Below are 17,484 nucleotides of genomic sequence, written 5' to 3'. Positions count from 1 at the left end.
GGGGGGCTCTGAACAGGAACTGGTGCATACGTACCAAAATAAATGGTCAGCACAGTGGGCTTAGGGGTCACAGTTCAAGGGCAAAACAGGAGAGGCTGGATTTCATCCCTGCTGCACCGCACCAAACAGATGCTTGGCACTGTCATAAAGCTAATCGTAGTGGCCATCTGGCAGGGAATGTGCGCACCCGGCACAGATGACTGCGCATGGAACCCCATGTGATAGCCATTAGACATGATCCAGCTGCATCAGAGCAGCAGACAGAAGCAGTAAGTCCTGATTTGCCGCCATATTATTACAGCTATACTGTATGTATTATTTATTTCATTTTCTTCCTTTTAAGAATATTACAGCCTGGTGTGTCTATGTGCTTGGGAAAGCCCCAAATTCAGTTTTTGAGATCATTTGATAGCAAGCTGCACTGATTGCTGTAAAACCTAAACAAGTTGAACTGCATCCCCATCATTTTTTGAATGGCCTGGCCAATGCATGTGAGTGATTATCAAGAAGAGGAGTTTCCATTATTGCCGCCTTTTGTTTTCTTGCTGGGGAATAACACTGATGTTATTCCTCCCTATTAGAACGATATTAGATATGTCATTCTAAAATGTCACAGGGCACACTTGTTAATTAAAAACGTTTTTTAACCTTGGCTTTTTTCATCAAATGTAAGTAATCCCCGGCCATACCATTTCCCAAAATGATGTTTCTTTCTCTGCTGCTGGTTGCTGGTTGCTCTGCTCCACCCTCTGGTGTCAAATTTTAATTCTTCCTCCCTCCCTCCTTCCCATTGGAGGGTGGGTCAGAGTTTGAATGCAGTATAAAAAGGTAAAACACTACATCACATATGAGCATCGTAAAATGATTAAAAATTAAGTGATAAAAAGACAAGGTAATAATACATTGGGATGCGGGTGGCGCTGTGGGTTAAACCACAGAGCCTAGGACTTGCCGATCAGAAGGTCAGCGGTTCGAATCCCCGCAACAGGGTGAGCTCCCATTGCTCAGTCCCTGCTCCTGCCAACGTAGCAATTCGAAAGCACGTCAAAGTGCAAGTAGATAAATAGGTACCGCTCCAGCAGGAAGGTAAACGGCGTTTCTGTGCGCTGCTCTGGTTCGCCAGAAGTGGCTTAGTCATGCTGGCCACATGACCCGGAAGCTGCACGCCGGTTCCCTCGGCCAATAAAGCGAGATGAGTGCCGCAACCCCAGAGTTGGTCATGACTGGACCTAATGGTCAGGGGTCCCTTTACCTTTACCTTAATAATGCATTATGAACGTAAAAAATAGGATGTCATGTGTTCATCTACATTATCAAAACCATTCATTAACCCTTCCTTAACGTTAAAAAACATGAGTGTAGATCTGCCCTTGGCTACATTGGTTGAGTGAAACACCTCTGAGAGTCTTCACAGGGAGGTTCAAAAAACTGTATCAAGCAAGATTATGCAGGTAAAATGCAAACAGAGCTGCCTAACTATGGACAAAGAATTTCCCTAAACCTTGATATACACGGATAGTGGAGGGCAATTCTAAACACAAATAATAATACCTTGAACAATATGTAATTGTGTTTGTGCAACAGTGTAGATTAAAGAAACATTCTGGTAAGAACTCAGCCAAGGGAATATGCATGTAATTATTTTTTTTAAATCTTTATTAAAGATTTCTTAGTTTACAAAAATACATGCATTGCCTCTTTCTTCAAGGTGTGTTCTCTACAGATCGGTTTCATTTGTTGTGAGACATTAGTGTTGCACGCAGTATTAGGTTGGAAAGAAAAGAGGGGGAAAGAGGGTCAGGGTGGGGTGGTAATGTTTCTATTCTTCTACTTAGTGTATGTGTGGGGTATTCTGTCTATGCTTGCAATTTTTTGTCCATGAAAAAAGTTTTTATAAACCAGCTCCTTCCAAGCAACTGAGTTCTAGAGCAGCGTTAACTCATAAAGCTGAATTGCTTGCTCATTAGTGCTTAACAAATCAATAGCAGGGCTGGGCCCCAGAACCTGTTTTCATCGCAATGGAAGGTTCAGCCTTCACAATATATGAGTAATCATGAGCTGGATCGAGAATAAGCTAGTTGAACTTAACTCTCATTAAAGACAATAAGGTAAGCTAATTCCTAACTGAAATCCCATTGTTTTCAATGGAAACGAACTCCGACTGAGATACAATAGATTCAACCTAATGTGTGTCCAGTCTGTGTGTGCGCATCTGAGATTAAGATCTAGGGCCAATAAAACAGAAAATATCACTCACAATCAGGATCCAGCAGCAACTATTGTCATATTAGAAATTAGGCACTTATCGCAATTCTATGATGATGGTGAATTTATATACCACTTGATTGTACCTAAAACCTCAAAGCATTTTACAAAAAAGTTAAAACAATACAATTATCACTAAAAAGATTACCACCATAATTTAAAACATACACATTGTCGGGACTTCCGGAGGCGGCGCGAAACGGCAATGGCGGTCCTCTTCAGCTGCTGAAGAGGGGCTCCGCGGAAAAGGGTCGTGCGCTGCGGCACAGCGACGACCCATTCAGAAAAACCACGGGTAGAGTGAGCTCGTGGCCGTGGGATTCGGCGGGCACCAGGAGCGACCTCCGAAACGAAGAAGGGACCCCGTAAGGAGCCCCGGAACGTGGAGGGGGTAGCGGTGCTGTGAATCCATCGCTCTTTCCGCGGAAGTGAAGCCGCGCGGCTGCTGCTGATGAGCGCTGACCTTTCTTCTTTCAACATTTGATTCTGAAACTACTTACTCGTGAGTAAGAAATCTGAGACTCTATTTGAACTCAAATTTGTAAATTTTGGCTGAAAGCGGGAGACGCTAAAAAGGAAGTCAGTCTTCCGTCTTTGTTTAAAGTATCAAGCAAAGTTTTATTAAAACTGAAGCTTTGAAAGGAGCTTAAAAGAAGTTGGAATATACCCTGCAAATTCGGACTTGATTGGTTAAAAGTAAAAGAAAAGTTAAAACTATATTATAAGTGGACAGAGACTGTGATTTTTCTCTCTACTTTTTGTGGATTACAAAGTTACGAACTCAGCTCTCGGGCTGTCTGGATACAAAGTAACATCAGACAGTGGTAACTGTGTATGAGGTATAAAAGTTACATTGGGCTACTTTGTAAATTACAAGAAAGGAACTGTGGTGTGCACCTTTGTAAAGAACTTTTTTTTCTGCAGTTTAAAGTGAACCCAGAGGGCTCTCTCCCTTGTTTTGGTTTTTATTCAATTTTTATTTGGGAACTTAATGGTGGAAAATTTCTATCCTTCTCCCTAATTTTTTGGGGAGCTCCCCCTGCTGGATTGTGGAACTATTTGTCTCTGAGAACTGCTGCCTGCCTTGGAATTTTTTTGTGTTTGGATGTTTATTTTCTAGATTGCTTTTCCCATGGGATTTACAATTTGACCTTGAAACTTGGACAGCTGTGGAATGAGTGGTGCAGCAAAAACAAGGGCTGCTAAGAAAGCAAAACAAACTGAACTGTTGCAATCAACTCTGCCAGTGCAGGTACGTAGGTCATCTGTTCCAATTGTGACAGGTCTACAAGAAGGCCAATCTAGACAGCCAGCTTTTGGGGATATGGCTGCAGGAGGGCTAGACCCTGTTTCTAAAGAAATATTGGACCAGCTGGCGGCATTAAACAAGAAAGCAGATGAACAAGCGACTAAATTTGATCAGGTGACAGCTACAATAAATAGATTGACAGACCAAGTTGCCCAAAATACACAGGCAATAGGAAATTTTGAAAAAAGCATAACAGAAAATCGAAAATTGGCTGAGGAAGCAAGTACAAAAGCAGACCTTAATAAAAAAAGGATAGAGGAACTTAGTGGGGAAGTAAGACCACTGAGTAGACAGGTTACCGAACAGCAAGCGTATCTGTCGATGGCAGAATTGAAAAATAGGGAAAGCAATCTTAGGCTTAGAAATATCCCAGAACTAGAAAAAGAAGACTTGATTGGCTATTTGACAGCAGAAATATCTAAGTTCTGGGGTTTGGCAGAAGAGAAGGATTTTAAAATTGTCACCGCTTTTAGATTGGGAAGAGTGGTCAAAAAGGACAAACCAAGAGATTGCTTAATCATTTTGAGATATAAGCAAGAAAAAGAGAACATACTCGGCCTACATTTTAAAAATCCATTGGTGATACAGGGAAAGACAGCAGAAATCTTTAGAGATATACCAAAACAGTTGTTGGATTTAAGAACTACATATAAAGATCTGGCAAGCTTGCTGAGAAACAACTCAATCCGATACAGGTGGGAATTCCCTCAAGGACTATCTTTCAGTGTGAAAGGGAAGAAGGTAAAAATTAGAACACCAGAAGAGCAAGAAAAGTTCCTAAACGATTACGGGGAGGACCTTCGGAAAGGAACAATAGGTACTTGGCCACCCCCCACGCCTGGTGCAAAACCAGATCCACCTCTGGATATAGACGATAAGGGAGACAACCCCATTGGTTGAAAAATTGAGCCAGGATGTCTTTGCAGCTTCTTAGTTGGAATATTAATGGCGCAAATTCCCCCGAGAAAAGGAAGAGAATTTTTCATATATTGAGGAAAGAACAATTAGACGTCATTTGCCTTCAAGAAACTCATGTAACTAGGCTCCATAGAAGAGTATTAACCAACAAGAGACTAGGCCAAGAATTTACATCATTAGATAAAGTCAAAAAAAGAGGAGTTGTGATATATGCAAAGGAGAGCCTAGCACCAAAATTTGTGTTTAAAGATGAACAAGGAAGAATTTTGGCGATTGAAATACAATCACAAGGAGAAAAATTTCTGATAGTAGGAATTTATGCACCAAACGAGGGGAAATCGGAATTTTACAAGAAGCTGCATGAGATAATGCTGGAATATATTGACTATACTAACATCATTTTGATGGGAGATATGAATGGGGTTGTCTCCACGCATATGGATAAGTCACAAAATCAAAATTTGACTAAAGTTGGCAGACTACCTAAGACTTTTTTTGAACTTACAGACAATATGGACTTGATTGATATTTGGAGGACAAAAAACCCTCTAGGTAAAGAGGGAACATTCTTTTCTGAAGCCCACCTATCTTGGACAAGAATCGACCAAATCTGGATATCTAGAGGACTGGCTCCTAAGACTAAAAAAATAGAGATCTGCCCTAAAACTTGCTCCGACCATAATGCTTTGAAAATAGATTTAAGACTTACACCAGCTGGATCCTTCAGATGGAGAATGAATGACTCCCTGTTTAGAGATCAGGAGATTGTGAAGAAGGCCCAAAAAACGATGAAAGATTATTTTGAAATAAATTTGAACACTTCGGTGGAAAAGAAAACAATCTGGGACGCGAGTAAAGCCGTTATGAGAGGGTTCCTGATACAACAGAATACCATAAAGAAAAAACTCTGGAATGGTAAAAAGGACAAGATTTTGGAGAAGATAAGAGACGGAGAGAAAAAGTTGAGACTTAATCCAAAATCAAAAGAGGTTTTAAGAGAAATAAAATTCCATCAAGCACAATATGTGAAACTGACAAATCAAGAAATTGAATGGAAAATTAAACAGATGAAACAAAGATCATTCGAGTCGGCTAATAAATGTGGGAAGCTGCTGGCATGGCAGCTGAAAAAGAGACAAAAATTGAACTTTGTTACCAATCTAGAGGTTGAAGGAGAATGTATTCAGAAACCAGAAGAAATTAGAAAGTGTTTCCAGAGATACTTTAAAAAATTGTTCACCCAAGGACCACAAGTGGAGATGGAGATAAATAAATTTTTAAAAAGTCACGGCCTGCAAAAACTTACACAAGATAAACAAACAGCCCTGAATTACAAAATATCACAACAGGAAATTGAAAGTGCCATTCAGAACATGCAGTTGGGCAAATCCCCAGGCCCAGATGGACTTACCTCCAAATATTATAAGACATTGAAGGAACATTTGGCTCAACCATTAATGGAGGTATGTAACCAAATTATGGAAGGGAAGGGGGCACCAGAATCGTGGAAAGAGGCATTCATCACCTTGATACCAAAATTGGAATCTGAAAAGACTCAACTTAAGAATTACCGTCCCATCTCACTCCTAAACGTGGATTACAAAATTTTTGCTGATATCTTGGCAAATAGACTGAAAAAAGTTTTAAAAGAAGTAATTCATAAAGACCAAGCAGGCTTTCTCCCTGGCAGGCATTTGTCTGACAACACCAGGAATATTGTTGATGTTTTGGAGTTACTGCAGACAAATTTGAATACGAAAGCAGCTTTGATTTTTATAGATGCGGAGAAGGCCTTTGATAATATATCTTGGAAGTTTATGAAGAAAAATTTGGAAGGGATGGGAGTGGGAAGGGCGTTCCAAAATGGTATTGAAGCAATCTATTCAGAGCAAAAAGCTAAATTGATAGTAAATAATGTGGTGACAGAGGAGTTTAAAATTGAAAAAGGAACACGACAGGGGTGCCCCTTATCACCCTTGTTATTTATTTCTGTCCTGGAGGTGTTGCTTAACTTGATCAGGAAGGATCAGCAGGTGGAAGGAATACAGGTCGGAGGAAAACAATATAAACTGAAGGCTTTTGCAGACGATTTGGTTTTGACATTACAGGAGCCAGAATCTAGTACAAAAAGAGCTTTAGAACTAATTTCTGAGTTTGGTCGGGTGGCGGGATTTAGGTTAAACAAACAAAAAACTAAGGTCTTGGTAAAAAATTTGACACCTTCAGAAATAGATGGGTTTCAAAAGGAAACAGAATTAAATGTAGTTAAAAAAGTGAAATACCTGGGGGTTAACTTGACCGGGAAAAATTTGAACCTATTTAAAGACAATTATGTAAAATGTTGGACCGAAATCAAAAAGGACCTAGAAATTTGGTCAAGATTGAAACTTTCCTTGTTGGGAAGAATTGCTGCCGTTAAGATGAATGTATTGCCAAGAATGCTGTTTCTGTTTCAGGCCCTGCAGATCGTGGACAGAGTGGAGTGTTTTGGAAAGTGGCAGAGGGATATCATGAAGTTTGTCTGGCAGGGCAAAAAGCCCAGAATAAAATTTAAAATATTAACAGATGCAAAGGAAAGAGGGGGATTTGCCCTGCCGGACTTAAGGTTGTATTATGAAGCTGCATCCTTCTGCTGGATGAAAGATTGGTTTTTGCTAGAAAACACTGATGTCCTAGATCTGGAAGGGTTTAACAATGCTTTTGGATGGCATGCATATTTGTGGTACGACAAGGTGAAGTCTCACAAGATGTTTAAAAACCATATTGTCAGAAAATCTTTGTTCATTGTCTGGACTAAATACAAGGACTTAATTGAAAATAAAACTCCGAGGTGGTTATCACCGATGGAGGCTAAGGCCACAAAAATACTTAATATGGGGGGTGGATGGGCAAAATATTGTGAAATAATAGAAAGAGAAGGTGACACTTGGAGGTTGCAGAGTTTTGAAAAATTGAAAGGAAAGGTGCGAGACTGGTTGCATTATGCCCAAATTTTAGAGATATTTAAAAAAGACAAAAAAATCGGCTTCCAGGTGGAAAAATCAGAACTAGAGTTGGAATTACTTGAACCTAAGACGAAAGTGCTTTCAAGAATGTATAACTTGTTGCTTAAATGGAATACTCAAGATGAGATGGTTAAATCAGCCATGATTAAATGGGCACAAGACATTGGATACAACATTATGTTTGAAGACTGGGAAAGGTTATGGACCACCGGTATGAAATTTACGGCATGTAGTGCTTTAAAAGAAAACATTATGAAAATGATATACAGGTGGTACATGACCCCAGTCAAACTTGCAAAGATATACCATTTGTCAGACAATAAATGTTGGAAATGTAAAGAGGCTGAAGGAACATTCTTTCACCTCTGGTGGACATGTCCGAGAGTGAAGGCCTTTTGGGAAATGATTTATAACGAGTTGAAAAAGGTATTTAGGTATACCTTTAATAAGAAACCAGAAGCCTTCCTCCTGGGCATTGTGGGCCAGAGAGTGTTAAAGAAAGATAGAACTTTCTTTTTATATGCAACTACAGCAGCAAGAATCCTTATAGCTAAATATTGGAAGGCACAGGAGCTACCCACACTGGAAGAGTGGCACGCGCAACTGATGAACTACATGGAACTAGCCGAAATGACGGGCAGAATCCGAGACCTGGGAGAAGAGGCAGTAGAAGAGGACTGGAAAAAATTTAAGGACTATCTACAAAAACATTATAAGCTATATGAAAGTTGAGAATTTGCTAAGTTTTGAGGAAAACATGCTTCAGTATTGAGAATTGAAAATGATTGAAATTAAGTCATAACGGTGAAAAGTTTTAATTTAGAATATATAAACAGATGAAAGTACAAAAACATACGAAACAAGGTATAAATTTGCTGTATAATATTCTTTTATTGTAAAGAATGCAGGGATGGAAGATTTGGGGAAGTCCAGTTGAATATGAAAAAAGATGTGGAAAAGTGAATTTTCTTTTTTCTAACTTTTTCTTTTTTTGTAAAACTGCTTTTGTTGTGTAAATTGATGATGGATTTTGACTTTGGAAAATAAGCAATAAAAAATATTATTAAAAAAATAAAATAAAACATACACATTGTCGACACACATATTCTATAATGTGAAGGAATGAAAGAGATGCATTGGGAATAGTGGGATGTCTGCCCATTGAGTTGGTTCATAAACTCCTTTTTCAAACATTACAAGTAAGCATAAAACGAGGAAGTGCAATTTGCTTGAACTTCCTATTTTAGCATTTGCCGGAATATCCAGGCAACTGAAGCATGTCATGTCGACCTATATTTTAAAAGCATCTCCATGTTAACCACCAGGCAAAATGGGCTCAAGGTCAGGAAGGCTTATGTCACAGCTAATGAGTCAGTTTCCAAGGTGCTACAAGACTCCTGGATGTTCCAACCAAAAACCACAATGTCTACCCCAAAAGGTCTGGACTATTTAATTTTGTAATGTGAAAAAATGATATACAGTGGTACCTCAGGTTAAGAACTTAATTCGTTCTGGAGGTCCATTCTTAACCTGAAACTGTTCTTAACCTGAGGTACGGTACCACTTTAGCTAATGGGGCCTCCCACCACTGCCGCACCATTTCTGTTCTCATCCTGAAGCAAAGTTCTTAACCCGAGGTACTATTTCTGGGTTAGCGGAGTCTGTAACCTGAAGCGTCTGTAACCCGAGGTACCACTGTATTGCTTTCAGACTCCATGTTCACAGTGTGGGGCTCTGCTTGCTCTATGCATTGGGGCAGGGGGCTTTTTTTAACCCGAGGACCACATTCCTCCCTGAGCAGAAGTACATGAGAAGAACCTCCTAGATCAGACCACTGGCCTGTCTAGCCCAGCTTCCTCTTCTGACATTGGCCAACCAAGTGCCCACAAGTGGAAACGGAGTGCAAGAGTCATCTCCCTACCTATGATTCCTCAGCAACTGGTATTCAAAGGCTGACTGCTTCCAACAGTAGAGGCAGAACAGTCCGAAACAAGGGGGAACCTGCCCCAATGGCCAAAGCCCTTGCCCTCACCTCTGTCAGGTGCAGTGGCGTAGCGTGGGTTGTCAGCACCCGGGGCAAGGCAAGTAATTTGCGCCCCCTAACCCGTGGATTTGCGCCCCCTAACCCCCAGATGTTGCGCCCGGTGCGGCCGGCCCCCCCTACACCCCCCACGCTACGCCACTGGTCAGGTGTGTGTGCAGGAGCCAGGCCCCGTGACCAATAGGACTCTGTAGGACTGGGCCTTCCTAAGTTTGTTCTGAAGAGGCAAGGCACAGCCTCACAGGTGAGGCCGATTGGTAACTCACAGCACCTGGTGGCAAGAGCCGGGAAGGGATATAAGATCAGCATTTCCCTTCGGCTCTTTGCCACAGCAACACTTTTCCTGCCTTGCTGTGTTTGACTCCTTGCTTCTTGATCCTCGGACCCCTGACTTCATGACTCCTTGCTTCTTGATCCTCGGACCCTTGATTTCATGACTTCTTGCTTCCTGACCCTCGGACCCTTGGCTTCGTGACTCCCGGCTCTCTGACCCTTGGACCCTTGGCTTCCTGACTCCTGTTCCTGCTCCCACCCCGCCATCTTGCCCCTGGTCCCGACGTCCCCAGCCGGGACTTCGATCGCCCTTGAACCAGACCGTGACAACCTCATCTAGTCTGATACATGGCCTCCAAAAGTTCAAGGAGGAGCTCATGGTTTGCATGCACAAAGTACTAGGTAATCAATTACCGGTAACAGGGCCAGATTTAGGTTGGATGAGGCCCTAAGCTACTGAAGGTAATGGGGCCCTTTATATGTCCAGCTGTCCTTTGTCAACAACGAATTGTCACTGTTTTTTGTGTTGAATATATGCAATATGGTAATTTATGGACCTAATAGGTATCTAAAGCCATTTGCACATGTTGCCATGCAACCACTCCATGCAGAGTATAGGCACCCTATATATAGAAATGAGCAAACCAGTGATATTTTAGGGAGCAGGCTAGCGGGCGGGGCCCATTACTTATGTCATAGGAGCCTACACAACACAAAACACTGTTGCTGTATGTAGGTTTTTTTTTGTTATCTTCTATTTTGGAAATGTACATCCAGGGTTTTTTCCCCTTTAAATTTTTTGGGGGGCCCAAGAAAGTGGGGCCCTAAGCTATGGCTTGTTTAGCTTATACGTAAATATGGCACTGACTAGTAATAATAATAATAATAATAAATTTTATTTATATCCCGCCCTCCCCAGCCAAAGCCAGGCTCAGGGCGGCTAACAACAAACAAATAATCAAACAATCAAATAATCCAACATTCTAAAACATTTCATTATAAAAATTAATTAAAATCAAATTAATGGCAACCGTTAAGCAAAGTTCTGTGCAGGTTGCCGGAGGTGGGAGTCAGGCTGGGCCCTGACCAAAGGCCTGGCGGAACAACTCTGTCTTGCAGGCCCTGCGGAAAGATGTCAGGTCCCGCAGGGCCCTAGTCTCTTGTGACAGAGCGTTCCACCAGATTGGAGCCGCAGCTGAGAAAGCCCTGGCTCTAGTTGAGGCCAGCCTAACCTCTCTGAGGCCTGGGACCTTCAGGATGTTTTTATTTGCAGACCGTAGGTTCCTCTGTGGGGCATACCAGGAGAGGCGGTCCCGTAGGTACGAGGGTCCTAGGCCGTATAGGGCTTTAAAGGTTAAAACCAGCACCTTAAACCTGATCCTGTACTCCACCGGGAGCCAGTGCAGCTGGTATAGTACCGGATGAATGTGATCTCGCGGCGAAGACCCCATAAGGAGTCTTGCCGCGGCATTCTGCACCCGCTGGAGTTTCTGGGTCAGTCTCAAGGGCAGCCCCACGTAGAGCGAGTTACAATAATCCAGTCTAGAGGTGACCGTCGCGTGGATCACAGTGGCTAGGTCAGGGCGAGAGAGATAAGGGGCCAACTGCTTAGCTTGGCGGAGATGAAAAAATGCCGCCTTTGTTATAGCTGTAATCTGCGCCTCCATAGAGAGGGAGGTATCGAAGATTACACCCAGACTCTTAACGGACGGTGCTGGCACTAATTGCACCCCCGCAAGAGATGGGAGTTGCCCCCCCAATCCCATATCGTCCCGTCCCAGCCAGAGGACCTCTGTCTTCGAAGGATTTAACTTCAATCGGCTTCCGCGTAACCATCCAGCCACAGCTTCCAAACATCTGGTCAGTGTGTCTGGGGCCGAGTCAGGATGGCCATCCATCAACAGATAGAGTTGGGTGTCATCGGCATACTGATGGCAACCCAGCCCAAAACTCCGGACAAGCTGGGCGAGGGGGCGCATAAAGATGTTAAAAAGCATCGGGGAGAGTATCGCACCCTGAGGCACTCCACACACCAAGGAGTGGCGGGATGACAATTCCCCCCCAAGCGCCACCCTCTGTCCCCGACCAGAGAGAAACGAGCGCAGCCATTGAAGGACTGTGCCCTGGATCCCCACGTCGGCAAGGCGGTGGTCCAGGAGTTCGTGATCAACCATGTCGAAGGCTGCTGACAGGTCTAGAAGAATCAGCAGCCCCACTGACCCCTGTCAAAAACCCTTTAGAGTCACCGCTACACAATACTGAGCTACATCAGAGGTGGGGAACCATTTTCATTTCAAGGGCTGCAGTCGCGAATGGAGAAGTCACATGTCGGTCGGTGATTGGCAGGGACAAAGGGAAAGTGAGGGGGTCCAGTGGAGCAATGGGTGCAACTCTTACCTTTGTACACTACAGTACAGAGGGCCAAACAGAGATCTGGAGGGGCCACATTCAGCCTGTGCCATACTCTCCAACGTCTTAAATCCCAAAACTGGTACACTCATCTTCCTGCCTGTTCTCCTGTGCAAGGCACGTGACCCACAGTGGGTCTTGCTTCTGTGTGTAGGCTTGGATAGTAGCACTAGTGGATCACTTTGAGTGATTGGTGAATCAACCCCAATATTCGAAAACAGAGACCCTTGTGTACTTATTACATCACACATGAGTGCCTGGCGGCAGACACAGAGTCTTACACATTGCTTAAGGCTTTCCTCTGCCTTCTATCTGTCACAATCATTTATTCTACAGCAGCTTCTGAAGCATATATATATATATATTCATCATATAGCCTGAGACTAAGCAGCCTTGGGGGGGCCATAGAGGGCATTGGGAGAGGAGGTTTAACTCTTTCTCTCCCCGCCACAGTAATTAAAGTCCAAAATGTAATTTTATTCCCATTCATTGAAGATAGATGGTTTCAGAAACCTCATTTGCTGCTCGTTAGATAAAAGCACATTCCCGTATGTAATGATAAAATATTAATTTCCTAGTCCATTACCTAGCTGATCTTATAATTCCTACTTCGTTATTGAGAAAATCTTTCAAATCCAAGAGAATTTCATAGCATAGCCAACCACTCAATATCATCACGACTGATGGTGAAATATATTCTCTTTTATTTTCCCTAAAGAAGCTCAAGAACACGGGAATTAGGTCCTCAGCCGCTGATATTTCGAAACACTATGAGTTTGTACTGAATTGTACTAATTGTTTGATGAATTTTGTTTTATGCTTTACTGATATGCTATTTCCTGGTGGCTGCTCCCAGACTTTGGAACTCCCTCCCTAAAGAAATTAGACTGGCTCCCTCCTTGTTGTTCTTTTGCCAGCAGGTAAAAACTTTATTGTTCCAACTTGCCTTTTGGAAACTGACAGCTTTTAATGAAATGATTGGTGCCATGTTGTTTTTGTTGCAATTATTTCTATGGTTATAAATAATTTTAATTACCATATATCCATGTTTAATTGTTTTTTTATTGTTTCCCTCACCCCTATGTTTTTAGCTATGTTTAATTGTTTCCCTCACTCCTATGTTCTTATTTTTATCTGTAAACCACCTTGACTCCCTGTCAGGGAAAAAGGTGGGGTATAAACGAATATAGTAATAAGAATAAGAACTGTGTTTTTTATTGTTATAATTATTGCAGTGCTTGCTAATGTTTAATGCTATGGTTACTGGGAACCGAGGAAGTGGAAGAAAGGAGTGCCTGGCGTGCTGTGGTCCATTGGGTCACGAAGAGTCAGACACGACTAAACAACTAAAGAACAACAAATGAGCTTGACTAGGGACGCGGGTGGCGCTGTGGGTTAAACCACAGAGCCTAGGACTTGCCAATCAGAAGGTCGGTGGTTCGAGTCCCCGCGACAGGGTGAGCTCCCGTTGCTTGGTCCCTGCTCCTGCCCACCTAGCAGTTCGAAAGCACATCAAAGTACAAGTAGATAAATAGCTACCGCTCTGGTGGAAAGGTAAACAGCGTTTCCATGTGCTGTTCTGGTTCACCAGAAGCAGCTTAGTTATGCTGGCCACATGACCCGGAAGCTGTACGCTGGCTCCCTCGGCCTGTAAAGCGAGGTGAGCACTGCAACCCCAGAGTCGGCCACGACTGGATCTAATGGTCAGACGTCCCTTTACCTTTACCTTATGAGCTTGACATTTGTTGTTTAAAAAGAGGGATACAAATATTAAATCCCATCAAAATTTTAAAAAGCACAGTATTATCAGTGACCTTTTTTTGAAAAAGCATTTTTGGTATTTTCTGGAAGCAACAATGAAAATCCTATGAGGTATTCTAAATATGAAAGAGCCATACTGGTGTTTTCTCTCAGGTGACTTGCAAACCCTACCTGCAATGCCTATTTAGTAAGTAGAAATGATTCCCCTTCCCTCTGGCTTCTTGCCCTACAGAAAAGCAAATGTTCTCCCCAGGCTTTCTGAAGCAAAGGTGCTGCATTTTACTTCCATTCAATTCATTGATGTGTACCTAAACAACGACATTCACATCCGTTGGTTAATTCAGCAGGCCTCCCTTTTCCAGCGCATCTGTAACAGCTACATTGCTGAAGAGGGCAAGAATGTCAACCAGCTATACAGGTTTTCTGCCTTTGGGCGGCTTGCTAACAGCTGACTCATGCCAGCTCCTGATAGAATGACATCAGTTGGTGCTTGCTTCATGAAAGGAGGGTGCAGTGACCACATGGAACCATTTCCAGAGATTAAAGAGCCACAGCGGAGCCGAGTGACGACTCTGTTGACAATCTAATCAGAGAAGGGAAGGACTGGGCAGCATCTTTCAGCTTGTATTACCTCGTCTCTTACACAGGGGTGGTTCATACACGTATAACTTGCACATTTTATTTATTTTCTTTAGCCAAATATATGTACTGCTTACCGATAATAACAGGGCTGTATTCAAAGTAGCACAAAGGAGATTGTTCCATAGCGCAGGCAAATTTCTGCATGCTTGTCAGAACGCAGTCCCTGATCCAACATGCTGTTCTGATTCTCCCAATCCTAAAGAGCAAATTTGAGGAGGAGAGAGGAGAGTCCCATTGCACTAGTGGGAATTGCTGTGTTTGCTTCCACTAGTGCAACGATTTAGTTGGCTGCGGCCCAATATCTCTCAAATGGTGGATGTGAATGATCTGTCACAAATAAAATTTTCTAGCCCCTCAGAAGTCGTTGGGCTCAGGGCTGGTGCAAGACATTTTGGCATCTGAGGGAAATTACAAAATGGTGCCCCCTCCCCACTAGGGTAGAAAGGGGCGAGTGAAGATCAACGTCAGAAACAAGGGGGAGAGTAAATATCTGCACCACAATCTGCTTTCGCTGTGGATCCTGCCAGCTGAGAGGGTCAGCTCACTTTGCCTCATGGATGGGCCAACCCTGGCTGGGCTCTCAAGTTTCATCAGGCCCAGTCAGTGGTCAGCAAGAGGGTGGACAGATGCAAAAGAGGACACGATTCCTGCACCTTCAACAGTTATGTAGAAGAAGGAATTTTAACAGGTGCAGCTTGCATGATAGGAACACCTTGAACAGTTCTACAGAACCATCTGAAGTACCATAGCCCTGTCTGCTTTTGCATCCCTAGTCAGGAATGACAGGAGTCTGACAACATCTCGAGAGCCACAGGTTCTTCACCCTGTGTCCACCTTTTTTTCTGGCCCTACTTTTGTGATTTTAAACACACATGCTTATCAGTGGTGTTTACTGGGGTAGCAAACATGGTGCCCTTCAGATGTTATTGGAAGTCAACTCCCATCTGCTCCAGCCAGCAAGGGCAGTGGCCAGGCATGACTGGAGTTGCAGTCCAACCTCGCTGGCGTTTACAGTTCATTAATGGAAGTGATTTATGTGCATGCATACCATACTTCTGTTCAGCTACTTCATTTCTTAGTCTAACATTTCTAGCAAGGTTTACCAAATTACTGGGGGGGGGGGGAGTGACCTGGCCTGCAAATGGGCTTTCAAACAGCCTCATGCTGCGCTCTGAAGCAATTCCCGGCAGGATTGAAGTCTCCACTCATCAGCTCATCAGTGGAGCCTTCCATCTTTCTCCCTGCAGGGGTCAGAGCAATATTGGGTTGCCTGCACCTGTTCCCAGCAGGAGAACTGGCACACACAGCCAAGCTGGTCAGCAGAGGTTAAATCCTGCTGCTTCGCTTGCACACAGCCTCCCCCTCTGGAGAACCCCACCCATCAACTGACATCACACACCCACTGAAGTGAGGTCAGCTGGTTGTCGGATGGCTGCAGTTTGGGGAAAATACCCTTGGGGACCAAATCAGACCCCTTGGTGGCCAATTCTTTTCTTCTTCTTTGGCGATCACTAGTAGCCAAGTAAGATAGTCTTCCATAAACACGGTTTTAACAATGAGTCCGTAAGGGACTGTGGAGGCCAATTCTGGATCCACACATCCTTCCACAGTGGGGACATTGGTTTCCAGGTGGGAGTTGATCATGGTGTGGATTTGCCAAGTGTGCTGCCTTCTTAGCACATTTCTCCCTTGTGTCCTGAGTTCAAGTGTCTTCAAAGCCCATGACATCTTTGGTAAAGGCTGTTTTCCAAATGGAGCGCTCGCAGGCCAGTGTTTCCCAATTGTTGGTGTTTATACTACATTTTTTTTAAAAAAATGCCTTAAGACAGTCTTTAAACCTCTTTTGTTGACCACCAGCATTACGCTTTCCATTTTTAAGTTCGGAATAGAGTAGTTGCTTTGGAAGATGATAATCAGGCATCCGCACAACATGACCAGTCCAACAAAGGTTGATGTTGAAGAAACATTGCTTCAACACTGGTGATCTTTGCTTCTTCCAGTACAGTCATACCTCGGGTTGAATGTGCTTCAGGTTGAGCGATTTCGGGTTGCACTCCGCGGCAACCCGGAAGTAACTGCTTGTGCATGCTCAGACGCTCAAAATGACGTCACGCGCATGTGCGGAAGTGGCAAAATGCGACCTGCGCACACACAGACACGCCGTCGCGTCTTACATTCTATTCAGGATGCGAATGAGGCTCCGGAACGGATCCTGTTCGCACCCCGAGGTACCACTGTACACTGGTATTAGTTTGCCTGTCTTCCCAAGTGATGTGTAAAAAATTTCAGAGACAGCGTTGATGGAATCTTTCGAGGAGTTGGAGATGGCATTTATAAATGGTCCATGTTTCACAAGCATACAGTAAGGTCGGTAGTACAATATTGGCGGGCCAGTATTGACCTACAGGCTGAAGGCTCCCCACACATTTGCAGCTAGCCATTATTTTATTTCCAAGTTTTATATATTGCATGTTTATATATCTTAGAAAATTAAATTATGGCTGCCTATGAATTACTGCAGGTCATGGTGCTGCAATGGGACTGGTTCAAAACGAACATCAGTATGCCCATCCCTTGATGTTCATCTTTTTATTATAGTTTGCTTAGCAACAGCTGTACATCAAAAGCAGAACAGAACCCGTACATGTATGTGTTATGTACTGAAGTTCTCACCCTGTGCCAGCAGAGGGATACTGTAGATAGTTTTCACTCAGGTCCACATATGCAAATAAGGGATTGAAAGTGACATTCACTGATTGGATAGTTACAGGAAATGGTTACTGTTGCATTCTAGTGGAGCTTTATATAAGCAGGCTGGCTGAACCCTTCAGTTCAGTTCAGTTCTGTTCTGGCCTGTGAAT

Source organism: Podarcis pityusensis, assembly GCF_964106645.2.
Source record: "Podarcis pityusensis genome assembly, chromosome: 7".
Taxonomy (NCBI): Eukaryota; Metazoa; Chordata; class Lepidosauria; order Squamata; family Lacertidae; genus Podarcis; species Podarcis pityusensis.
Note: the sequence above shows the minus strand (reverse complement) of the source record.